Below are 26,595 nucleotides of genomic sequence, written 5' to 3'. Positions count from 1 at the left end.
CACTAACGGCCACAAGACAGAAAATTCCACTGGTGCACTCAAATCATAGTCGATCAAAAAAAGTTAATTGCACTGCATGGCGGCTAAATCTCAGCAGGAGAACCACTCGGTGTTGCTCACCGGAAAACCTCTCCAACAGCAAACCACCAAAGCGAACCACCACAATATGAATAGACGAAGCTTGAGTCGTTAAAAACACTACTCAACTTTGACGTCCTGGGTCGGCATACCACGAAGGTCGTAGCGATCGGACAGCTCCATATACGCTTCAACGCTGGGCAGGGGCTGCCAGCGGCCCCAGCCGACTGCACCATGCGGACGTAACTTCCCTCGTCCGCAACAACCGACCGACTCCCTCCAGACCCCCTTGCCGGAAACTATAAGCACCAAACCAAAGATGGTACACGGCGCAAATATCGATACACATTACTTCTGCCACACATAGAAGGAGGAAGAACCACAACGTAACCGCGACAAGGGCGGAAAACCAAACAAAGATAGACAGCGAAGTTCATGAACGCATAGTTGGGAGAGAGCACGGCTCAAATGTCTTCCTTTTCTTAAACAGATTAGACGGCCTCACTTTCTGATTCTACGTGTGCACTGGGTAGTGTTCTGGATTCACGTAATCTTTGAAAACCACTGGGAAATAACCTAGAACAAGGGGTTCATCGAGCAGGGAAATGTCTCTGGTATCCTGTGACAGCCGAGCGGACGCTACCATTACAGTACCCATACACAAACAACATGTCTGCATTTTTTGCATGAGCGAACATGTGAAACGTGTTGGTATTCACGGAATCAATGATCTAGCTCAATTAACACTCAGACACTAGACGTATACGGCCTCACGACTGCTCACTGGTTCAACCCACGACTGTACACTGAGTAAGCTTGCAGCTGTAGCCTCGGTGCTGCCATGTGTTGGAGAATCCCCAAACTTCTTGGAGGATGAATCAGTCATTTGTCCCATCATTATTCTGTCCTCCACAGCGCCTACACTACATTTCGGTAAGTAATATTCACACTTCATGTTCCTTCGTGGATGAGTGTAGTCTTCCACCCTGAAAATTGGACACACGTTCATAGGAATTTATCGTCTTATTTCCGCAGGTACAGTCACCTTAAAATTATGTGACATTACTACTGAATCACCATATATATTAAGAACTGGAAATTACAATTTTAGAAACTATCTTCCAAGACCCAGGCAATCATCGTAGGTTGTACCACTCGCTCCTTCCGGCTCCTTAATTTCTCCCTTACCATCTGCGCCCGTCCTGTCCGCCTCTCCCTCACCCTCCCCTACCTTGCCCTCACCATTGATAGTCACCTCACCTGGAACCGTCATCTCCACTCCATCCAATCCAAAGCCCACAACCGCCTCCAACTCCTCAAACTCTGGCCGGAAATGGGGGTTGCACCCCTATACCATCCTTCACATCTACAAATCCTTAATCTGTCCCTTTGTCTATTATGCCAGTCCCACCTGGAAATCCACCCCCCCCCCCCCCCCCTCAAAATTTCTATAAGTCCCTCCAGATCCTCGAGCGCCATGCACTCCGCCTCGCCTTCCGTATACACCTCGCGTCTGCCACGCAGATCCTCTATGACCTCATTCCTTTCCCCCATCTGCTCCTATTCCTTGAACATATCCGCATACTCTACACCTCCCACCGCCTTGATCCCACTCACTCCCTGGTTGCTCCTCTCCTCTCCCGTCCCCATCCCCTGCCACGACTTCACTGTTGTGTCCCCCCCTACCCTCCATCTCTACACCCTTCATCTCCTTTCCAAAGGTGGCTTCCATCAACTCCCCCTCCCGGATGATTCCCTCTCTTCCTCCATTTATCCCTCCTATCAACTCTGATCCTCACCGCTCCTCCTTTCCTCAGTCCTTTCCCTGGGCTCCCTCTTCCCCCCCTTCCGTCCTGTTTATCTAACCTCTCCCTATCTTACTCCCCCCCCCCCCCCCCGCCCCTTTCGGTTCTCCTCCTCTGCCTTTCCCCACTCGCTGTCATGTTTGCCCAGCAGCCCCCCCCCCTCTTATGGGTCCTCATCCTCCATCGGCTCCTTTCCCCCCTCCCCCCCCCTTAGTTTTTCCTCTCCTTCCCCCCTTTTTATTTTCCCATCATCTGTCCAGGTTCCCCCCGACCGGCCCTCGGCTGTGGTATGTCATATTTGCCAACTTTTTAGTGCAGTGTTCAAGTGAACTTTCAGTGTTCTTCGTCTTTTCAATGTGTTGCAAACAGAAATCATGCTGAAACTTCCTGGCAGATTAAAACTGTGTGCCCGACCGAGACTCGAACTCGGGACCTTTGCCTTTTGCGGGCAAGTGCTCTACCAACTGAGCTACCGAAGCACGACTCACGCCCGGTACTCACAGCTTTACTTCTGCCAGTACCTCGTCTCCTACCTTCCAAACTTGCCCGCGAAAGGCAAAGGTCCCGAGTTCGAGTCTCGGTCGGGCACACAGTTTTAATCTTCCAGGAAGTTTCATTTCAGCGCACACTCCGCTGTAGAGTGAAAATCTCATTCTAGAAATCATGCTGTCGCTGGGTGTGAATTTTATGTCTCTTGTGAACAGAAACCAGACTGCAGCAGTGTTTTTTAAATGTCTGCCTGTTATTTCACCTGTCTGCTTCATATGTATTTTATTAGCATCATCATCCCTTTGCTCTATGTTTAAGTTCCACGATTTTTCCGCCATGTTACCATTTAATTCTCCGATTTTATCGCCTGTTTTTATTATTTATTATCTTTATCTTTTTAAAACAAATTCTGTAGGCTGAAGACCGGCATAGAAAGCTGCTGCCAACCCGTCCCCTTCGGGGGGAATCGAAACTCAATAACGAAAAAAAAAATTACAATTGTTGAAAGTATCACTCTTAATGAAAGACCCTTTGCCTCGAATTTTTCTAGTGTGTCAGGAGCACGCACTTGATCATAGATCTCATACGGGAATGCGGCACACCGAAGCTTTTACGAATATTAATCCCTCTGAAGCTAATACAGTCCTGTTGCAGAAGCGCTAGCTCACTAGGACAGCTGCTTTCCATGCCTCGGCACGCTACCGCGGCACGGCAGGGCCACTCCACGGCGCTCCCGACAAATGAGGGGCACCGCAGGGCAGGCGTCGTATTTCTGCGGCCGCGGCCTCCGCTGTTGTTACTATTTGCAAGCGCGCCCCAGCTGTCAAGCCCGGCAGGCAGCACGCGACGCCGTGGCGCGCCGCAACAAGTCTCGCAAAGGGCCAAAGGGCGAGGCGCCCATCTCGCTCCACCATCGGCCCTGCTGATAAGGGCCGCAATCAAGAGCCTCGAGACACCACTTCTGCACGCGCAGCACCCCGGCGGCTCCTACCAAGGTCACCGCCTTAGGTTGCTCGTTAACTGAAAGGCTGGAATGTCGTTAAGCTTTAGTTACCCAAATCAAGCCGTCGAATGTCAATCAGAACCAGCCGGAGTGGCCGAGCGGTTCTAGGCGCTACAGTCTGGAACCGCGCGTCGAAACGGTCGCAGGGTTCGAATCCTGCCTCGGGCATGGATGTATGTGATGTCGTTAGGTTAATTAGGTTTAAATAGTTCTAAGTTCTAGGGGACTGATGACCTCAGAAGTTAAGTACCATAGTGCTCAGAGCTATTTGAACCATTTTTTTTTGTCAGTCAGATTCTTCTTGAATGAGATTTTCATTCTGCAGCGAAGTGTGCGTTGATATGAAACTTCCTGGCAGATTAAAACTGTGTGCCGGACCGAGACTCGAAGTCGGGACCCGCGAAAGGCAAAGGTCCCGAGTTCGAGTCTCGGTCCGGCACACAGTTTTAATCTGCCAGGAAGTTTCAGATTCTTCTTTTCCCCTTTGCCTCTTCGCGTTCTTCGTAAGCGTCGGCATTGTTATAAGGGTTGTGGCAATGTTACTGACAGTGAGCAATCTGCTATCAGGTGACTGTTATTGACCGCTGGTGGTCGACCGCCCTTCCTTACAGCACCACTCCGCACGAGACGGAATTTGTCTACTCCATCTCTCTGCTTCTTAAATAAATTTCATGATCAGGTGAGAGAACGTTTTTCCAACAGAATGCCTACCGGCTAACTGAGGTGGATCGTGAGCTCCAGCCCAGAATTTACTTAGGTTACTGTTGTAAACAGCCTGAAAATGACATCTAGACTTGCTTGCCCGCCGGTTCTCGTCGTTAATCCGAAGGCGGATACGATCCGGGGCAGACTAGCCATTCAGAATCCCGGGAACGGAGCGTCAGTGCTTTTTTTTCTTTTTTTGACCTCTTCCACTTCAGGCGTTGGCCTCTAACGCCCATTTGTTTATTTTGAGTCATCTGCCTTCTGACTAGTTGGAATTCCTCTCCTGTGCTAAACTCTTAGAGTAGCACTTGCAACTTACGTTCTCAATTATTTGCTGTATGTATTCCAGTCTCTGTCTTCCTCTACAGCTCCCTCTAGTACCATGGAAGTCATCCCTTACGTCTTAACAGATGTCCTATCATCCCGTCCCTTCTCTTTGTCAGTGTTTTTCATATATTCCTTTCCCCTCCGCTTTTCCGCAGAACCTCCTCATTCCTTACCTTACCAGTCCACCTAATTCTCAACATTCGTCTGTAGCACCACATCCCAAATGCATAGATTCTCTTCTGTTCCGGTTTACCTACAGCCCGCGTTTTACTACCATGCAATGCTGTGCTTCAAACGTACATTCTCAGTAATATCTTCGTCAATTTAAGGCCTATGTTTGATACTAGTAGATTTCTCTTGGCCAGGAGAGCCTTTTGGGGCTAGTGCTAATTTGCTTTTGATGTCCTCGTTGCTCCGCCCGTCATTGGTTATTTTGCTGCCTAGGTAGCAGAATTCCTTAACTTCATCTACTTCGTGGCCTTATATCCCGATGTTAAGCGTTCCATTATTCTCATTTCTTCTACTTTTTATTACTTTTGTCTTTCTTCCATTTACTCTCAATCCATATAGCATTCACATTAGACTGGTCATTCCACTCAGGACATCGTCTAGTTCTTCTTCACTTTCACTCAGGATAGTAATGTCATCAGCGAATCGTAACATTGATATACCGTCATCTTGAATTTTAATTCCACTCCTGAACATTTCTTTTATTTCCATCATTATTTCTTCGATGCACAGAGTGAACAGTAGGGCCGAAAAACTACATCCCTGTCTTACATCCTTTCACACTTCGTTCTTGGTCGTTCACACTTTTTGTTCCCGCTTGGCTATTGTACATATTGTATATTACACGCCTATCCCTATAGCTTGCCCCTATTTTCCTCAGAATTTCGAACATCTTGCACCATCTGACATTGTCAGATTTTCCAGGGCGACAAATCCTATGAACGTGTCTTTGTTTCTCTTCAATCTTGCTTCCATTATCAACGGCAACGTCAGAATTGCTTCAGTAGTGTCTTTATCTTTCCTAAATCAGGACTAATGGTCATCTAACACATCCTCAGTTCTCTTTTCCATCTTTATGTATATTGTTCTTGTAAGCAACTTGGATATATGAGCTGTTAAGCTGCCTGTGCGATAATTCTTCCACTTATCAGCTCTTGTAGTCTTCGGAATTTTGTGGATGATATTTTTCCGAAAGTCAGATGGGATATCGCCAGAGTCATACATTCTATACACCAAAGTCAATAGTCATTTTGTTACAGCTCCCACAAAGATCATAGAAATTCTGATGGGATGTTATGTGTTCCATCTGCCTTGTTTGATCTGAAGTCCTCCAAAGCTCTTTTAAATTCTGATTCTAATACTGGATCCCCTGTCTCTTCTAAATGCATTCTTCTTTTTTCTTCTATCACATTCGACAAATCTTCCCCATCATAGAGGCGTTCAATGTACTTTTTCCACCTATCCTCCCTCTCTTCTGCATTTAACAGTGGAATTCCCATTGCATTCTCAATATTACCACCCTTGATTTTAATTTCACCGAAGGTTGTTTTTACTTTCCTATATGCTGAGTCAGTTCTTCCGGCAATCATTTCTTTTTCTATTTATTCACATTTTTCATGCAGCCATTTCGTCTTAGCATCCCTGCACTTCTTATTTATTTCACTCCTCAGCGACTTGACTTCAACATTTCCGTGCCTCCTTCTTCCATCGACCAACTGAAGTATTTCTTCTGTTACCCACTGTTTCTTCACAGTTACCTTCTTTGTACCTATATTTTTCTTTCCAGCTTCTGTGATTGCCGTTTTTAGTGATGTGAATTCCTCTTCAACTGTACTGCCTACTATTGCTTATTGCTGTATCTATAGCGTTAAAAAACTTCAAGCATATCTCGTCATTTCTTAGTACTTCCGTATCCCACTTCTTTGGGTATTGATTCTTCCTGACTAATTTCTTAAACTTCCGCCTACTCTTTTATCATTACTAAAGTGTGATCTGAGTCTATATCGGCTCCTGAGTACGCCTTACAATCCCGCATCTGATTAAGGAATCTCTCTCTGACCGTGATGTAATATAACTGAAATCTTACCGTATCCCCCGGCGTTTTCCAAGTATACCTCCCCTTGTGATTCTTAGAGTATTCGCTGTTACTAGCTGAAGTTTATTACAGAACTCAATTAGTCTTTCTCCTCTTTCATTCCTTGTCCTAAGATCATATTATCCTGTAACCGTTTCTTCTACTCCTTCCCCTACAATTGCATTCCAGTCCCTCATGACTATTAGATTTTCATCTCCCTTTACGTACTAATGTCCTTTCAATATCCTTATACACTTCCGTACTGTATTCCCCTTTCAGCTTACGACATCGGTATGTATTTCTAAACTATCGTTTCGGTATTGGTTTGTTGTCGACTCTGATAAGGATAACCCTATCACAGAACTGTTCACGGTATCACACTCTCTGCCCTGCCTTCGTATTCATAACGAATCCTACTACCGTTACAACATTTTCTGCTGCTGTTGATGTTACCCTATACTCACCTGACCAGAAATTCTAGTCTTACATTTCACTTTGTCTGACCACTACTATAACTAGATTGAGACTTTGCATTTCAATTTTCAGATTTTCTAGCTTCCCTTCCAAGTTCAAGCTTCTGACATTCCACGTCCCGACTCACAGAACGTTATCCTTCCCTTGGTTATTCAATCTTTTTTCTCATAGTTACTTCCGCCTTGGCTGTTCCGTCCTGGAGATCCGAATGGAGGTCTATTTCGGAATCTTTTGGCAATAGAGAGATCATCATTGCACTTTTTCAATTACAGGCTACATGTCCTGTGGATACACGTTACATGTCTTCAATGCAGTGGTTTCCATTGCCTTCTGCATCCTCATACCGTTGATCATTGCTTAATTTCCCGCCTTTAGGGGCAGTTTCCCAGCCCTAGGCCAAGAGAGTGTCCTGAACCTTTGCCATCTCCTCCGCCCTCTTGACTTCTTATTCCAGAAGTCTTCGGCCAGCAATGCTGATTATTAATCATGTGGTGGGTTTCGAACTAATCAGAAATGCTACCCCTAGACCACGGGTGCAAACTTCGAGGTGTACAGATCACATGAAGTGCGATATGTAGCTGCCACTGTACGCTGTATGTTCCCGTGAGAGATCACTCCTAAAAATTTCATCGCTGGGACCATTGTTACGGGCACTGGTGTATTAAGGTCCGTCCTCTGCCCACGTCAATGTAGTGTGACTTCTGCAGGTTGATAAGGCTGCCCGCCACCTTGTCGTAGCGCTGAAGTCACGCAATCGCCGTACGTACTTTTGCAACCTCTCCAAGAAAACGACATCGTTATGTAGGTGAAACATTTAAAATGGACTTTGAGGAGGCGAATGCTCTACAAATGCTGAAACAGACTTTGAAGCACCGGCTCGATGGTGACAACAGAGAAAAAGGCTGACAGAGGGGAACCTTATCTCACCAAGCGCTCGGTAGTGAATGGCGGTGAGCGGCATCCATTGATCAGGACAATGGAAGGGACGCCGTGGATAAGACAGAGAACTACACAAGCTGATAAGACAAACCACACCAGCTGATACTGGGGGCAGACCCACATTCTCTGAGACATCCCACAAGAAATCGCACTCAACTCGGTGAAATGCGTAGTCTAGCCACCACATCTCTATAAGAGCTTAACGCTGTATGTATATTACTGCCTTCTCCCAGACATATTTGGTCGCTGTGAGTGGCATCCTTGACAATAGAGAGGAGGCGAGCGCATAGTATGCGTGCGAACAGCTCATAACCAGAATTCACTATCGTCAGTGAGCGGACGTCTTGCGATCTGCACCCTACTTTCGGTTTTGGGACAGGGATTACTTTACCATCCAAAACTTCGAGGAGGGGCGAGGGGAAGGAGTGCCCGTCCGGGTCCAGTAGTTTGCAGTGCATCTGCTGCCAAACTTCCTGCATCAGAACAGGTGCTATAAAATTCAAGCGCTGGGGATTTGTTTCTCATGCCGCACGACAGGCCAGGCACAGTTCTTCACGCTTGTCGGCTTCACGGTATTGGCAAATACTGAATATCTGTTGCTTCTGTGCCACGGCATAACAGCATGCCCGTACTACCACCCCCTTTGGTAATTAGGTTGCAGAAAGAAGTGTATCCATAAACATGCAGGCGCACATCAAGCCAGACGTCAATGCTCGCCTTTCCGAAGGTGGTATCTCGTGGAGGACTTCCTCAACATCGCTGTCAGGCCATTGATCAGCCAGATAGAGAGTGCGGTAATAATCTGTGATGTCATGGAAGATGGTGGTCTCTGTCTCTGCCTGTTGCCCGTGTGTCGCAATAAGTGCCACGATAAGCGCCTCTTACGATGTCTCGGTTCTCTGAGGACATGGCACAAGCACATTCATGTGGGACGGAATCTGGCAGCCTTTCTCGAACCCGTATGCTTTCCAATCTCGCCGCCGTGATCAGCAGGAAACGCGTCTGTGTAAGGCGGATAGCTGTTTAGCGTTCCGGCGAAGGTTATTGTGACGCTATTTTCCTTAAGGCCGTGTAGTAAAAATCAAGAGGTCGACCATCGCCAAAGCGCCCTGTCGTACGTATGCCAAGGCAAGAGACAAACAGCTGTTTTTGCCCAGTGTTCCCACCACCCTAGTGGAGAATGACGTCATCGTTCACATTTGAGTCAGGTATTATGTGCGGCTAGACGGCATTCCTCTTCCTGAAGAATGTTGATGTTAAGAGTCCATGGATCTCTACTGTTGTGAAGAGCCACAGTGCAGATGAAGGCCTGATGTTTGGTGAATGCAGTGGGCCACAGCTGGGCACTGACAGTCACTGGTCAAAGACCTCGGTAAACGTGAATCCTGTCCAACCTGATGGCCGAGTGACTGGTTAAGTACGTATATCCATGTCGTTCGCGTTGGATGATTGCCCATGTATTGTGCAAAGCTAGGTCCCTAAGAATCACGTCTAGGGCTGGATTTGTGGGTTCTCGTCCATAGGGCTAAGACGCCGTTTAAGTCACAGCCCGTCATTAAGTGCTCCGTGGCTCCCTGAAACAAAGGAGACACTTTGGTAGACTAATAGCCTGTTGGCTATCTACACTTCGCCATTACATACGTACTGATTCACAATGCGTACCGCACTGCTGGTGAGCGTAACGCTTCAAGATGATCTGTTACTTTTCTGTTGTTTCTGTGCCACCGCACAATAGTATGGCCGTACCACCACCACCTTCGGTAACTGAGTTGCTATAAGAAGTGTACCCATAAACATCCGGGCGCAGATAAGAAGCACTGTATCAATTTCCATCGCCGAAATCATATCCTTTACAGCTAGGTCTTGATCGTGGAACTAATGCCATTGACATTGACTGTAGTTTGATAGTACGATCATATATCCCAATGTCCTTTGGCCAGTAGGCACCAGCGGGCTTTCAAAAATAAATGAAATGATGGCCGTCAACTACGTACCCTCCGACTCAGAGTTGAATTATTGAAAGTTTTGGCTGGTTTCGTTGTCTAGCGCCATTGCCGCATTACAAGCCAAATACTGCTGAGTCTACAGTATACAATATGAATATAACAAGAATCGAATGGTCGAAGGTTCCTATCATTCAGCAATTGCGAAATTTGAACGTAACATAAACATTTATACATGAAAGATTGCAATTAAATAAATTCTGCAGGTACTATTTAACGACTTTAAATGGTGAGTACGATAACAAAAGTACCATTAAGAATGCCCTTTATTATTGTAAAACACTTATTGGTGTCGATGGTCCAGCTATTAAATAAAATATAAGTTGAGTAACAGGAAACAATAGATTCCTGCTTCACTTAATTAGTTATGAGCAACAACATAGCTCGCAGCAGCATGGACTACCAGCACGGAGACCATGGCTGCGGTTACCCTTGATGCTGCATCACAGACAGGAGCGCCTGCGATGGTGTACTCAACGACAAACCTGGGTGCACGAATGGCAAGACTTTATTTTTTCGGATGAATCCAGGTTGTGTTTACAGCATCATGATGCTTGCATCCGTGTTTGGCGACATCGCGGTGAACGCACATTGGAAGCGTGTATTCGCCATCGCCATACTGGCGTATCACCCGGCGTGATGGTATGGTGTGCCATTGGTTACAAGTCTCGGTCACCTCTTGTTCGCATTGCTGGCACTGACGGCACTTTGAACAGTGGACGTTACATTTCAGATGTGTTACGACCCGTGGCTCTACCCTTCATTCGATCCCTGCGAAACCCTACAGTTCAGCAGGATAATGCACGACCGCATGTTGCAGGTCCTGTACGGGCCCCTCTGGATACAGAAAATGTTCGCCTGCTGCATTGGCCAGCACATTCTCCAGATCTCTCACCAATTGAAAACGTCTGGTCAATGGTGGCCGAGCAACTGGCTCGTCACAATACGCCAGTCACTACTGTTGATGAACTGTGGTATCGTGTTGAAGCTGCATGGGCAGCTGTACCTGTACACGCCATCCAAGCTCTGTTTGACTCAATGTCCAGGTGTATCAAGGCAGTTATTACGGCCAGAGGTGGTTGTTCTGGGTACTGATTTCTCAGGATCTATGCACCCAAATTGCGTGAAAATGTAATCACATGTCGTTTCTAGTATAATATATTTGTCCAATGAATACCCATTTATCATCTGCATTTCTTCTTGGTGTAGCAATTTTAATGGCCTGTAGTATAGTTTGATAAGTCTCTTTCTTGTACACGACTGGAACTGAGGAATATTTATTGTCATTATCAAGGACGACTGCCCCTCTCATTGATTTCGAGGAATCAATAAAGGGTTTTCATTCCTCAGGCTTTTGAACATGGCGCAGTGCCCCAAACAAACCATTCGTCTCACAACAGTAACCAAACTCATTGGAGAAGGAGAAATAGGTTTCAGATTCACTCTGGCGTCTCCTTCATGAAGTATAACACCCTGAGCGAGTGAATTCCATCCTTGCAACGGCGAAGCCAGCAACTCAGATTCCGCCTGTGGAAGATTGAAGTCCCTACAGAGGCTGTAATGCTATGTGGTGATGTTGGTGATGGTAGCAGATACTACGGATCCGGACCTGTACTTGCGGTGCTGATACTTCTGCTGCTGCTTCCTTCCCTTTTCTGTCGACTAGTATCTCTATACGTTTTTCACCAATGGTCCAGTCAATTGATTTGGGAGGCGGAGAAGCATCAAGAGAAAATGGCCAATTGGCTGAGTGCAGGTTTGGACATTGAATAGCTGAGCTGTGCTGAGGCTCACGTTGGTGCTGTTTGTAGGTTTCCATCCCCTGTTACAGGCCAGACAGTATCGTTTGGTTGGCCTGGTTGCGGTTGTTTGTCTTCTTCTCGTGTTGACTGGCGCCACTCGGTTTCGCAAGTGTTGCCTGTCCACTAGTGCCAGTAGCGGCGGTTATCGATATGTAGTACTGTTGCCCTATCTTTGGGGCGACGTCGTGGTTTTTCCGGGTATGAGTGAATGTGCCAGTACGGTTGGGGGACTCACGAGGAGCCAGGTCCGCACAGGACGAGAACATGCTGGGACCGCTGGTGGCACACATGGACTGCTGGATGGAAGGGGTCACGAGAGTGCACGACCCCATCGTAAACCGGATCCCGCAAGCCTTAAGATGAGTGCATTTCAATCAAAGTAGAGAAATCTCCATCACTGTGATATCTTGCAATTCTCCAGTGACTTGGGTTCGTGTGGCTGCTAGTAGTGTCGCTGAGGCGAAGAGCAGCGAGTGAAGTGCTTGGGGAAGGCGGACCTGATTAGCTTTCCTCGACTTCTTATTAATATTTACTGCGTTCAACTTGTGACAATTTGTTCAACCAGCGGTAATTTTTCTTGACTGGTGGCCGCTAACGCCCCAGTTACCTTCCGTGGGGATTAGTGTATGTAACGGCAGTGTACGTTACCTTGCCTTGCCGCTGCTGTTCAGTAAGGCGTTTGGTTTTGACAGCTTTCTTGATTGTAGGACGGATGGTGGGTCTTCTACTCTGGTGGTAGTGGTTCCTTTCTCTTCCCGGGGCTCTAAACACAATATTCTGGACGTAGTGCAGACTGCCGGTTCCGGCTTTGGTGTACTGTTCCATCGTTGCATTTGGTTTATCGAACGTCAGGTAGCTTCAGCAAGATTATCATTAGTCATTCGTTAGACTGCCACTAGTCTGAGTTATCATCTTGTGAAGTGAATGCAGCTCTTGGCTGCCTATCTCATCGCTCGCGAAAGTGTTTGTTGCCGGACCAGCTCAGAGGTCGATTCCTGGAGCACCGTCTGGATAAGTTGCTTGTTTTTTCAATTAATTTTTGCTATTGTATTTGCTGTTTCAAAATTCTTTTATATTATTGCCGTTCCTGGCTTGTAAGTGTTCAGCCGTGATTGTGATCATTTGCTTTAAAATTCAAATTTGGTTTTTGTATTTTAGCAGTAAGCCTTAAAACCTTATTTACTGCCATTCCTGGCGTCTGATGCCTTCTGCTGTGTTTGTGGCGTCTTGCCTTTAATATTTCAATACCTGTAATTTGTAAGTTGCTCCGAGTTTTAAATAATTCTTAATTTATTGCCATTCCTGGCGTGTAAGGCCTTCTGCCCAGATCACAGTGGCTTGCTTTTAAAACGTTATCTGCTGTATCTGTATTTAATGGTGATTTGCTAAATTGTAACTCACTGAAAACACTATTATTTACACCGTTGTTTATTCCTTCACTAATAACGTGTGGTATTTTCTATTTATTGTTGGGTCTGGAATTACTGGTTTAAAATAAATTGTGTGTAATTGTAAAAGGCAACCAATAGTGACTGATTACGGCCACGTCCACAATTGTAACCGAATCTTGCCTTCTCTTGACTACCACCAGATTTCAACAGCATGTTTTAATTTTGCAGAAAACGCTTTTACTTTGGTCAAACAAAAATAGCAGTTAGTGGCATGATCCTTTTGGTCACACCATCAGAACCATAAAAGGCACTTATCCCCAGGATCCCTGCAACCACTTACATAACTTACTTACACGTGCACCACGAGAAACATGAGCAGCAAACAGATTGTGTTGGTCCCCAACTATGCATCCAAAAGACAACTCGTATGCCTTCTTAACTACAGGAGTTAGTAGTGTCAGATATTAACCCCTTCAGCTACAAATGTTTGTTTGGTTCGGAATTACGACCGCATTCAGGTAATTATAAGTTTACAAATACGTACATCGTACGCATCCAACACCTCGTACCACCTCAATCATTATTTTCCAATTATTAGTTCTTCATCTTAAAGTAATCAATTTAAGTCTTTGGTGTGACGTCATAAGCGCGTGACTGCGTGTGAGATCGCTCTTTAAGTTTTCATCTATTTTTAATATATATTTTAACTGTTTTTGTGATAATATTTACTATATAAGTGACTTATTAGTGGTTTCTTCATTCACCTCTGCATTTCGTGTGTTGTGGCCTGATATTTGTGAGTGTTTCGTATCGAGCAACTTAACCTCTTACCCGTGTTTACATTCCGCGCTGACCAGTTGCAGCTGTAGCGGCGCATCGAAAGCTAAGTACTAATTAATTGTTTGTGTATAGTAGTTTATTTAGGAACTTTAGTAGTCTTCAACCGGTGTTCTTGGTGTTTTCCGGTGAAATAACTTCAGAAGAAATTTTTGCGAACTGCTTTCAGTTTCGTTACTGTCATTAGACGTTTGATTTTCTTTCTGTGTTAGTATTTTGTTATATTCTCATTTGTTGTTGATTAATACTGTCAATAATAGTAGTTACTTCCCTTGTAGAGCAAGTTTGTGATAATTGTAGTCAGTTTTTAACATCTTCTTATTGTAGTAGCGGAACTTAGATAAAGTTGTTTTCTTGTTTCAATAATTGTAAAATTTTACCATGAGTGAGAAGTGTGGGCTTTGCCGTAGGTTCGTGAGTAGTGGATTGCGGTGTGAGACTTGTTCGAAGTATTTTCACTGGGGGGAATGCAGTGGGGAAGCCAGTGGGCATTCTGGTGAGATCCTCTCCTGGAACTGCAGGTTATGTAGCAAGAGTAAGTTGATAGAGGAGCAGGAGCGTAAGATCTGTGCCCTTCAGGTGCAGTTGAAAAACGCACAGGAGGAGCTAGATAGGATGAGGAGGGAGAAGGGGGTTGGGGAATGGGAGCTGGCTGTTGGCAAGAGATCTGCTAGGAGAAGGAGATTTTCAGATAGTTTTACTATTGGTGTTTGTAATAGATATGACCAACTGTCAGAGTCTAGTGGAGAGGAATCTCTAGTAGCTGTAGATGTAGGAAGTATGCAGCAGACCTCAGCAGTTACGGTGGCTAGGACAGTTGCAAAGTCTAAGAGAAAGAAGAAGGTTCTGCTGTTAGGTAGTTCTCATGGTAGAGGTGTAGGCCAGCAGTTGCAGGAAGTTTTGGGCAGTGAGTACCAGGTCACCAGCATTGTGAAGCCTAATGCAGGATTGGCTCAGGTGACTTTTAACATAGGGGGGTTATGTAGGGATTTTACTAAAGAGGATCAGGTAGTGATTGTGGGTGGGGCTGGTAATAGTATTGATAGGGATGGGAAGTATGACATAGATGGTGACCTGGAAAAGATAGCCACTCAGACTGGCAACACGAATGTGCATTTCGTGGAACTGTTTCAGCGTCACGATCGGCCTCATCTTAATATAGCCGTCAGGCGTAATAACATGAGACTTGGGGGTGCGCTGATGACAGAAGGCATGAGTCACATTTCAGTGGTGTCGGTGGAGTCTATCAGTAGGACGGGTTTCACTAGACATGGCCTGCACCTCAACAGGTATGGGAAGGGGAGGTTGGCAAAACTTATAGGTGACAGCATAGGTGGGGGTGGTGGGATCACTCATGGGAAAATTCCGGTAGTTGTGGGTGTTAGAGCTGTACCTTTTTTAGATTGAAGTCAGCTGATAGGTATTCCTGCTTAAGGGAAGTCTCTCTAACAAAGAAACCACTTTCTACAAAGCTTGGGTATCCGATTAATGAGGGAATTAGTATATTTCATCAAAATATACAAGGTATTCGAGATAAAGTTAGTGAACTGCTTATAGATGTTGACTCTGAAATTATTGGTATATCTGAACACTTCTTAAATAAGGAGATAATTCAGAGGCTTCCTTTACCAGGATACAGGTTGGCTGGCAGCTTTTCTAGGAGCTCTTTGCGGTGTGGGGGAGTAGCCATGTATGTGAAAAACGGTATCCCATTTGAGTCAATTGATGTTTCAAAGTACTGCACTGAAAAGGTGTTTGAATGTTGTGCAGGTGTGGTTAAATTTAGTGGAGCTAAACTTCTTACTGTTGTTATTTATAGATCCCCAGACTCCGATTTCACAACATTTTTGCTAAAGCTAGAGGAGGTTCTTGGTTCACTTTATAGGAAATACAAAAAGTTAGTTATATGTGGTGACTTCAATATTAATTGTATAAGTGATTGTGCAAGGAAAAGGATGCTGGTAGACCTCCTTAATTCATATAATCTTATGCAAACCGTATTCTTTCCAACGAGAGTGCAAGGGAACAGTAGAACAACCATAGACAATATTTTTGTTCATTCGTCATTATTAGAAGGGCATTCTGTTAGCAAAAAAGTGAATGGCCTTTCAGATCATGATGCACAAATTTTAAGTCTAAAAGATTTTTGTGCTTCAACACATGTTAAATATAGTTACCAACTTTTTAGGAAAGCTGATCCAGTTGCTGTACAGACTTTTGTAAACCTTATCAAGGAACAAGATTGGCAAGATGTTTATAGTGCTGATACAGTAGACGATAAATATAATGCTTTCCTCAAGACTTTTCTCGTGCTCTTTGAAAGTTGCTTTCCGTTAGAACGTTTAAAACAGGGTACTAGCACAAACAGGCAGCCTGGGTGGCTGACTAAAGGGATAAGAATATCTTGTAGAACAAAGTGGCAATTATATCAAAACGTTAGAAACAGTCAAAATCTAAATGCAGCAGCCCATTACAAACAGTATTGTAAGGTGCTTAAAAAAGTTATTAGGAAGGCAAAAAGTATGTGGTATGCAGATAGAATAGCTAAGTCTCAGGATAAAATTAAAACCATATGGTCAGTCGTAAAGGAAGTGGCTGGTCTGCAGAGACAGGTCGAGGATATAGAATCAGTGCGTAGTGGGGATGTCCGTGTTGCTGATAAGTCGCATATATGTACAGTACTTAATAATCACTTTCTGAATATAGCAGGTGAACTAAATAGAAACCTAGTCCCAACAGGGAATCATATAGCGCTCTTAGAAAAAAGTGTTCCGAGACTGTTACCTGAAATGCTCCTCCATGATACTGACAAGAGGGAGATTGAGTTAATAATTAAATCACTAAAGACCAAGAACTCTCATGGATATGACGGGGTATCTAGCAGAATACTGAAGTATTGTTCCACGTATATTAGCTCAGTACTTAGCCATATCTGTAACTTTTCCTTTAGCAGTGGTCGGTTTCCTGACCGATTAAAGTACTCGGTAGTGAAGCCACTTTATAAAAAGGGAGACAGGGATAATGTTGACAATTATAGACCTATTTCTATGCCATCGGTGTTTGCTAAAGTTATCGAGAGGCTTGTATATACAAGGTTACTGCAGCATTTAAATTCACATAATTTGCTGTCAAATGTACAGTTTGGTTTTAGAAATGGCTTAACAACTGAAAATGCTATATTCTCTTTTCTCTGTGAGGTTTTGGACGGATTAAATAAAAGGTTGAGAACGTTAGGTGTTTTCTTTGATTTAACGAAGGCTTTTGACTGTGTTGACCACAAAATATTACTGCAGAAGTTGGAACATTATGGAGTAAGGGGAGTAGCTTACAATTGGTTCGCCTCCTACTTTAAGAACAGAAAGCAGAAGGTAATCCTCCGCAATATTGAGAGTGGTAATGATGTTCAGTCCCAATGGGGCACTGTTAAATGGGGCGTTCCCCAAGGGTCGGTGCTGGGGCCACTGCTGTTCCTTATTTATGTAAATGATATGCCTTCTAGTATTACAGGTGATTCAAAAATATTTCTGTTTGCTGATGACACCACCTTGGTAGTGAAGGATCTTGTGTGTAATATTGAAACATTATCAAATAATGTAGTTCATGAAGTAAGTTCGTGGCTTGTGGAAAATAATTTGATGCTAAATCACAGTAAGACTCAGTTTTTACAGTTTCTAACCCACAATTCAACAAGAACTGACATTTTAATCAGACAGAGTGGGCATGTTATAAGCGAGACGGAACAGTTCAAGTTCCTAGGCGTACGGATAGATAGTAAGCTGTTGTGGAAAGCCCATGTTCAGGATCTTGTTCAGAAACTAAATGCCGCTTTATTTACCATTAGAACAGTATCTGAAATAAGTGACATTTCAACACGAAAAGTAGTATACTTCGCATATTTTCATACGCTTATGTCATATGGTATTATTTTTTGGGGTAATTCTTCTGATTCAAAAAGGGTATTTTTGGCTCAAAAACGGGCTGTTCGAGCTTTGTATGGTGTAAGTTCGAAAACCTCTTGTCGACCCCTATTCAATAGTCTGGGAATTTTGACATTGCCCTCACAGTATGTATTTTCTTTAATGTCGTTTGTTGTTAGCAATATTAGCTTATTCCCAAGAGTTAGCAGCTTTCACTCAGTTAATACTAGGCAGAAATCAAATCTGCATGTGGAATGCACTTCCTTGACTCTTGTGCAGAAAGGAGTGCAGTATTCTGCTGCATCCATTTTCAATAAGCTACCACAAGAACTCAAAAATCTTAGCAGTAGCCCAAACACTTTTAAGTCTAAACTGAAGAGTTTCCTCATGGCTCACTCCTTCTATTCTGTCGAGGAGCTCCTGGAAGAGATAAAAAATTAAGCAAATTCCAGTGTTACATTCTTGATTTTCTTTATTTAAACTAACGACTTGTTTCATTTTATCTGTTTCTACAATCGTGTTATAATTTCATGTATTGACTCGTTCCATGACCATGGAGACTTCTCCTAAATGTGGTCCCACGGAACAATAAATAAATAAATAAATAAAAATAAATAAATCTTCAGGTGTACAAGACTGCCAACGGGAAAATGAAGAAGCTATTATAAGAGATTGTATAAGACAAGATTTCTTGTTACGATATTAATGGAGGTTAACTGTGCAACTATAAATGCAAGCATGATAGGGTCTGGTTAGTCAGAATGAAAACTTGGGTATTCACTATGAACCTACCCCACCACCCCCCATTGTTATGACAAGAAGTCTTATTGCCATTAGCTGGCTTCAACAGTTGATTGATAGTTGTCACGTACTGCGAAATATCGAAAATTAGGAGGAAAACTCTTATTATAGCCTCATCATTTTCCCTTTTGAAATCTTGTACACCTGAAGATTGGCCTATAATTGCCGAAACCGGTCGCGAATCTGAACCAATAAAACAATTTACAGCTGAAGCGGTTGATTATCTGACTACCATGAATCTCAGTTGCGGATGTCCTCATAATCATATCTTATACAGGCGCTAGATTACGCCTTTGGCTTTTCACTGTATATTCCCATGTACGTGGGTTTATTTACACACGCCTAGATACTTTTGGTACAGAAGTTTCTAACAGAATATGCTCGTATATCCCAAACTTCTTATAAGCACAACTCACAATAAAGTGGTAACTGCCATTACAGTGCAGAATTTTAGCCTTGTTGCCATGAGCTGGCTTCTACAGTTGATCGACAGTTGTGTCACGTGCTTCGGAATATCGAAAATTAGGATGAAAGCTAGTGTTACAGCCTCCCAAGGCGAGCTAGGGCAGAATTGATCCAGGAGGCTACAGAACTATCTCTGTGTCGGTCTTTGTTAGCGTGCAAGATATTTTACTGCCACAGAGTGTGAAGGAGAAGACTAACTCACTCCTGTACGACAAGATGAATTCAAACGAAGGTAGAGGCGCTAAATCTGATTCAGAGTGTGTAAGGTGCCTGAAAGGTTGTGTTTGTAGATCTTACAATTGATTTTGATACCATAATAATTCAGAATCTCCTACTCATGATTATGTATAATACCTCAAAGGATTAATTTCACCGCCACTGTCAAGAAACATGTCCACACTCGAATACTCATAGTAATTTTCCGGACACCCCTATGTAATGTGGAATTGGCCATTAGACGTAGCGAGACGCTGATCTGCCGTTGTAAAAGGGGACCGGTAGTATCGTGTTGCCAGTACCCAAGCAGTAATAGCAAGATGGGTCGGGCAGGGGAGCTTAGTGACTTCGAACGTTTACTAATCATTGGAAGACACGTCAGTAACAAAGCCACGGAGGATATTTCAACTCTTCTAGAGCTGCGTAAGGCGATTGCTGCTGATGTGACTCTTAAGAGGAAATGCGAAAGAACTACAGCCGGCCGGGGTGGCCGAGCGGTTCTAGGCGCTACAGTCTGGGACCGAGCGACCGCTACGGTCGCAGGTTCGAATCCTGCCTCGGCCATGGATGTGTGTGATGTCCGTAAGTTAGTTAGGTTTAAGTGGTTCTAAGTTCTAGGGGACTGATAACCTCAGAAGTTAAGTCTCATAGTGCTCAGAGCCATTTGAACAACTACAGCCAAACCAAGACCACGCTAACCCCATGTACACACGGTCTGGGACCGATGGACATTGTAAACGGTTGTTGTAAAATATAAAACCAGGGGAAGGAATCACTAGTGAGTTCCAGAGGGGTACCAGCAATCCAAAGACTATGCACGGAGGGTTAAAAAATAGGGTACCATGGTAGAGCGGCTCTTCATAAGTCATATATTTCTGTTGTAAATGCTAAGCTTGAGCTGGTGTACAGAGGCATGCCTTTCAGTAGTGGATGCTTCGAAACGAGAAATTTGGTGTGATGGATCACGCTATACCCCGTGGAAATCTGATGGAACGGTTAGCTGCCGTCATGAACAGTATCGAGCGTGGAGTACGGAGGAGGTGGTGTTACGATGTGGAGGTGTTTTTCGTTGTTATTGTGTGATCTGCTTATTGTGCTTCAGAAAACGCTAATTGCGTAAGAATATGAACACATTTTACAGGACAGTGTACTGCGCGTGTTAGAGGAACGGTTCGGAGACGATGATTGTTTGTATCAGCAACCTGTCATAAAGGAGCATCTGTGAGAGAATGATTTGTGCACAATAACGTACCCGAAATAAACTGCCCAGCTCAGAGTCCTCTCGTAAACCTAATGGAAAATCTCTGGGACGAGTTACAACAGTAGCTCCGCTCCACACTCAAGCATCTCTAGTTTCGGCACTTGAGAAAGAGAGGGCTACCATTCCGTCACTGACATTCAAACACCTCATTAAATGTGTCTCCAGCTGTGTCATTATGGCGAAGGGTGCGCATACCCCATATTAATGTCGGCAAACAAGTGCCCAGACGCTCTTAATCAGATAGTGTAACTTGCAAATAATCTATTTCTACCTGAAGAAACTGAGGCTTTCATTCATACAGACGATCGTGTTAATACGAACAAGGAATCGATTTATAACACATTGATCTCTCATTCCATTGTCCGCCTGCTACAACAGGAGTGAAGTGATACAAAATATTTCAAGACAAACGTGTACATTCCATCTGAACAAGAACAACGAAATTACATGAAGATTGTAGGGCAGATCGTCAGGTCAGATATCCCGTTGGAGCCTTGCAGAGCTCCCAAATATTTTATGCTGACTTTCGACCCAGCGTTGTCATTGGAAAACCACTGTCTAAACGCCAAACAGAAAATACGTGCAAGGAACAATTTACCACAAAAAAGTACGGTGACGACCGGAAAGAGCATACAGGGAGAGTAAAAATTTTGGCATTAGTGCTACGCTACTTCATGCCAGAATATCTTTGCTCAGTGTGGTAACGTACCGCAAATCTGTAACCGTAGATGTAACATTTCAACATCTAAATCTACGTATCTTCTTGACAAACCTACTTTAAAAACCAACATAAGGTACATAACAGAAAGTACCTAGCATGATATTATATTCTGAAGTTTCTTCTTGGTTACGGTCTTGTATCGAAAGTGGGAAAGTTGACTGTGCACGCTCTAATTCCCTCATACTGTCTTCACAATCGTTGCTGGAGCGATACGTTGGGAGATGTAATATACAGGGTGGTCCACTGATAGTGACTGGGCCAAATATCTCACGAAATAAGCATCAAACGAAAAAACTACAATGAACGAAACTCGTCTAGCTTGAAGGGGGAAACCAGAGGGCGCTATGGTTGGCCCGCTAGATGGCGCTGCCATAGGTCAAACGGATATCAACTGCGTTTTTTTAAAAATAGGAACCCCCTATTTTTATTACATATTCGTGTAGTAGGTAAAGAAATATGAATGTTTTAGTTGGACCACATTTTTTGCTTTGTGATAGATGGCGCTGTAATAGTCACAAACGTATTAGTACGTATTAGTATCACGTAACATTCCGCCAGTGCGGACAGTATTTGCTTCGTGATACATTACCCGTGATAAAATGGACCGTTTACCAAATGCGAAAAAGGTCGATATCGTGTTGATGTATAACTATTGTCATCAATATGCCCAACGGGCGTGTGCTATGCATGCTGTTCGGTATCCTGGACGACATCATCCAAGTGTCCGGACCGTTCGCCGCATAGTTGCGTTAAGGAAAGAGGAAGTGTTCAGCCACATGTGAAACGTCAACCACGACCTGCGATAAATGATAATGCCCAAGTAGGTGTTTTAACTGCTGTCGCGGCTAATCCGCACATCAGTAGCAGACAAATTGCGCGAGAATCGGGAATCTCAAAAACGTCGGTGTTGAGAATGCTACATCAACATCGATTGCACCCGTACCATATTTCTATGCACCAGTAATTGCATGGAGACGACTTTGAACGTCGTGTACAGTTCTGCTACTGGGCACAAGAGAAATTACGGGCCGATGACAGATTTTTTGTACGCGTTCTATTTAGCGACGAAGCGTCATTGACCAACAGCGGTAACGTAAACCGGCATAATATGCACTATTGGGCAACGGAAAATCCACGATGGCTTCGACAAGTAGAACACCAGCGACCTTGGCGGGTTAATATATGGTGCGGCATTATGGGAGGACGGATAATTGGCCCCCATTTTATCGATGGCAATCTAAATGGTGCAATGTATGCTTATTTCCTACGTAATGTTCTACCGATGTTACTACAAGATGTGTCACTGCATGACAGAATGGCGATGTACTTCCAACATGATTTATGTCCGGCACATAGTTCGCGTGCGGTTGAAGCGGTATTGAATAGCATACTTAATGACAGGTGGATTGGTCGTCGAAGCACCATACCGTGGCCCGCACGTTCACCGGATCTGACGTCCCCGGATTTCTTTCTGTGGGGAAAGTTGAAGGATATTTGCTGTCGTGATCCACCGACAACGCCTGACAACATGCATCAGCGCATTGTCAATGCATGTGCTAACATTACGGAAGGCGAACTACTCGCTTTTGAGAGGAATGTCGTTACACGTATCGCCAAATGGATTGAGGTTGACGGACATCATTTTGAGCATTTATTGCATTAATGTGGTATTTACAGGTAATCACGCTGTAACAGCATGCGTTCTCAGAAATGATAAGTTCACAAAGGTGCATGTATCACATTGAAACAACCGAAATAAAATGTTCAAACGTACCTACGTTCTGCATTTAAATTTAAAAAACCTACCTGTTACCAACTGTTCGTCTAAAATTGTGAGCCATATGATTGGGACTATTACAGCGTCATCTATCACAAAGCGAAAAAAGTGATCCAACTAAAACATTCATATTTCTTTACGTACTACACGAATATGTAATAAAAATGGTGGTTCCCATTAAAAAAAAAACGCAGTTGAAATCCGTTTGACCTATGGCAGCGCCATCTAGCAGGCCAACCATAGCGCCATCTGGTTTCCCACTTCGAGCTATACAAGTTTCGTTCTTTGTAGTTTTTTCGTTTGACGCTTATTTCGTGAGATATTTGGACCGGTCACAATCAGTGGACCACCCTGTATAGATTCGTCACTTCTTCGTATTCTGTAAGTTAGATTTTGCAAGATAATTTGCTTCTATCTTCAAGACTCTGCCACCTTCCGTTTTTCAACAATTACGTGATGCTCTTTCGTGAGTCAAACAAACCTATGACCTTTCGTCCCACCCTTCTTTCTCTACCTTCAGTACATCCTGTCAGTCCTATTTGGTATGGGTCCCATACATTCGAGCAAGGTTCTACGATGGTACGCACAGGAAATATGTAGACAGTCCCCTTTGCGCACTGACTCCATTTTACCAGTGTCCTGCCAATGAACTGAAGTCTACCACCTGTCAGACCAACGACTGACAAGGAACCACTTGAGTGTGGGGTCACAAGTTCAATCTTTAGTAAGCTATATTTGAAAATGTTTAGTTAATAATTATACAGGAAAAATATTAGCTGCTAATGAGTCACCATGTACATCAAGAGAACGGCAGGAAACGAATGAGCAGGAAGTGCAGAGATCAACCTTCTGTGGGATCTATGTATTGCAATTCACAAACAAGATATCTTCGATTTTCAAGAAACCATTAACTTGCACCATGAACACCGAATGAAAGAAGGTGCAGCACAGTAGTCACAAAGTTTAGCACCATCGAGATCGAAGGATCGGAGTTACAAACCATGCAGGACGTTCAGTTAAGTATCACTCTTAAAAGCATGCGTATAGAATCATACTGGCGTAATGAGAAATGATGAAGTGTGATGGCATGCAACAGAACGCAAAACATTCCGCTGATGGTTAATTTTGGGGAGGGGACCAAACAGCGAGGTCTTCGGTCCCTTATGATTAGTGAAGGATGGGGGAGGAAGTTGGCCGTGCTCTTTCAAAGGAACTATTCCTTTAGTACATGTGACTGGGGACGGGATTTGTGGCTCCCTGTCCGACAAGTACGATGAACTACGTGTCTCGACATCATTTTCTCTGGTTAAGCACGTGTCGTCGTCTTTGTACATGTGCATTGCCCGCACAGTCGAGAGTATACGACACCACACATTCCACTGCCTCAAATGGTTCAAATGGCTCTAAGCACTATGGGATTTAACATCTGAGGTCATCAGTCCCCTAGATTTAGAAGTACTTAAACCTAACTAACTTAAGGACATCACACACATCCATGCCCGAGGCAGGATTAGAACCTGCGACCGTAGCAGCAGCGCGTTTCCGGACTGAAGCGCCTAGAAGCGCTCGTCCACTGCTTCATGTTGCAGAAACGTTAATATTTCATGTGCCAATCCTTTCTCACTCTGCAAAATTCCCTGGGTTCCTTTCTAGCGAAATGCTACTTCGTCAACTGTTGTTGTAACGCAATGTTTACTTTGTTTATCGTTGCCATTTCTCTGCTTTGTATTAGCACCACTAGCACTGTATCACTGTTGTGATTTACTCGTCGGCTAAGCTGTTCAACTACGCTCCTTAGCCTCACGCAGTGTTCACCATTGGATACCTCCCGTCACACCCCCTGTTGCCTTTAGCAATATTGTGGTTGCATAGTAGACAATAAGTGGGGCGTCGAATGCGGTAAACATCATTTGCCTTTTGTGACTTTGCACTCAAGGGGTTCCTTGTGAGTCTGTGTGACCGTTCCACTTCATATTCCTATAAATTATTATACCCTCAAGATTTGTATGAGCAGTCTCCTTCGAATCGTGAATCATTTATATTGTAGTTGTAAGATAGTAAGGACCCACTTTGAGATAGTAAATTCATTAGTGTTGTGTGCGTGTAATCAGTCCCCTAGACTTAGACCTACTTAAACCTAACTAACCTACGGACATCACACACATCCATGTCCGAGGCTAGATTCGAACATGCGAACGTAGCAGTCGCGTGGTTCCGGACTGAAGCGCCTAGAACCGCTCGGCCATAGCGGCTGGCTCTTATTACGATTTAATTGTATATTTTTTCAGAACGAATATGCTGTAATATTGTCTGGCAGGTGATTTACACTCCTGGAAATTGAAATAAGAACACCGTGAATTCATTGTCACAGGAAGGGGAAACTTTATTGACACATTCCTGGGGTCAGATACATCACATGATCACACTGACAGAACCACAGGCACATAGACACAGGCAACACAGCATGCACAATGTCGGCACTAGTACAGTGTATATCCACCTTTCGCAGCAATGCAGGCTGCTATTCTCCCATGGAGACGATCGTAGAGATGCTGGATGTAGTCCTGTGGAACGGCTTGCCATGCCATTTCCACCTGGCGCCTCAGTTGGACCAGCGTTCGTGCTGGACGTGCAGACCGCGTGAGACGACGCTTCATCCAGTCCCAAACATGCTCAATGGGGGACAGATCCGGAGATCTTGCTGGCCAGGGTAGTTGACTGACACCTTCTAGAGCACGTTGGGTGGCACGGGATACATGCGGACGTGCATTGTCCTGTTGGAACAGCAAGTTCCCTTGCCGGTCTAGGAATGGTAGAACGATGGGTTCGATGACGGTTTCGATGTACCGTGCACTATTCAGTGTCCCCTCGACGATCACCAGTGGTGTACGGCCAGTGTAGGAGATCGCTCCCCACACCATGATGCCGGGTGTTGGCCCTGTGTGCCTCGGTCGTATGCAGTCCTGATTGTGGCGCTCACCTGCACGGCGCCAAACACGCATACGACCATCATTGGCACCAAGGCAGAAGCGACTCTCATCGCTGAAGACGACACGTCTCCATTCGTCCCTCCATTCACGCCTGTCGCGACACCACTGGAGGCGGGCTGCACGATGTTGGGGCGTGAGCGGAAGACATCCTAACGGTGTGCGGGACCGTAGCCCAGCTTCATGGGGACGGTTGCGAATGGTCCTCGCCGATACCCCAGGAGCAACAGTGTCCCTAATTTGCTGGGAAGTGGCGGTGCGGTCCCCTACGGCACTGCGTAGGATCCTACGGTCTTGGCGTGCATCCGTGCGTCGCTGCGGTCCGGTCCCAGGTCGACGGGCACGTGCACCTTCTGCCGACCACTGGCGACAACATCGATGTACTGTGGAGACCTCACGCCCCACGTGTTGAGCAATTCGGCGGTACGTCCACCCGGCCTCCCGCATGCCCACTATACGCCCTCGCTCAAAGTCCGTCAACTGCACATACGGTTCACGTCCACGCTGTCGCGGC

The 26,595-nt window shown here is 44.6% G+C and overlaps 1 protein-coding gene and 1 non-coding gene across 2 annotated transcripts in view; one reads left to right on the top strand and one right to left on the bottom strand.

Annotated features, from left to right (window-relative positions):
- Positions 1-26,595, top strand: part of LOC124624022 (cyclin-dependent kinase-like 4) — a 237,731-nt gene that overhangs the window by 21,030 nt on the left and 190,106 nt on the right. The window lies entirely within an intron of this gene.
- On the bottom strand, positions 2,289-2,363 carry Trnal-caa. Its single transcript has one exon. It is a non-coding gene; the product is annotated as a tRNA-Leu (tRNA).

The sequence above is a fragment of the Schistocerca americana genome, chromosome 1 (genome assembly GCF_021461395.2).
Source record: "Schistocerca americana isolate TAMUIC-IGC-003095 chromosome 1, iqSchAmer2.1, whole genome shotgun sequence".
In the NCBI taxonomy this organism is placed as follows: domain Eukaryota; kingdom Metazoa; phylum Arthropoda; class Insecta; order Orthoptera; family Acrididae; genus Schistocerca; species Schistocerca americana.
The sequence above is the reverse complement of the archived record's forward strand: the minus strand, read 5'-3'. Positions and strand labels throughout refer to the sequence as shown.